Genomic DNA, 939 nt, shown 5'->3' with positions numbered 1-939 from the left:
GCCCCTCAGGCACGAAAAGACCAGCCACAAAACGGCTGTCTGGTCTCTGGATCCAAAAACACAGTGGCTCATTATGGGGGACTCCAACCTGTCCAGAATGCCATATTTTGCCCTTAACAATCTGCAGATTGACAGCTTTCCGGGGGCCACCTTTGCCCACATGGAGGCCCTCCTGGCCAAAACCTCTGTTTCCATGAGAGTGGAAAAAACAATTCTCGCCCTGGGCATCAACAACAGGACCCACAACCCAGAGTCTGTTACCTTCCCACAGCTGAGAAAGGCTGTAAGGATGGCTGAAGTAGCCTTCCCCAGGTCACAGATCCTGATTCCCCTAATTAACTTCTCCAGGTCCCTCCCCCCCACAGAACAGGCCAACCTGAGGCTCCTCAATGAGCACATCCTGGCCAACTATGACTCCATCCCCCAGCTGTCCAGAAACAGCTTCACAGTGGACAAGGACCTGATCCACTGGTCGAGTCAGACCGGGGACCAAATGCTGCGACACTGGGTCCAGCATTTAAACGCCTGAACCCTGTAAGTAAAGAAAAAGAAACAGGGTTGAAAACTGTAATTAATCTCTGTGAATCTTTTAAACTTACAGCAGCACAGACTGTGCTTTTGAACAAGGGGCTAACCTTTATTCCTTCCCAACTTAAACAGAACCACAAGGAACAAAAAGATCAGGTTAGGATGGATGTACAAGGTTATCACAGGAGATTAAAATTGTCTGTGTATTATGAGGGGAAACCGGATTCTGGGCAGTTACCTTTCATTCCCAAGTCCACCTGGCTCCCTGCGGCCACACAGCTCCCACCTGAAGTCATAAAATTGACTCAATTAGACTTAGAGCACCTCCAGCAGAATCACAGGATAGGCTGGACCAAAACCAATCTGACCCAGTATGAAGTTGAGGCACTTCATCAGCTGTGCAAAAATGAT

This window comes from Etheostoma cragini, chromosome 10, assembly GCF_013103735.1.
Source record: "Etheostoma cragini isolate CJK2018 chromosome 10, CSU_Ecrag_1.0, whole genome shotgun sequence".
Lineage (NCBI taxonomy): Eukaryota > Metazoa > Chordata > Actinopteri > Perciformes > Percidae > Etheostoma > Etheostoma cragini.
The sequence above is the reverse complement of the archived record's forward strand: the minus strand, read 5'-3'. Positions refer to the sequence as shown.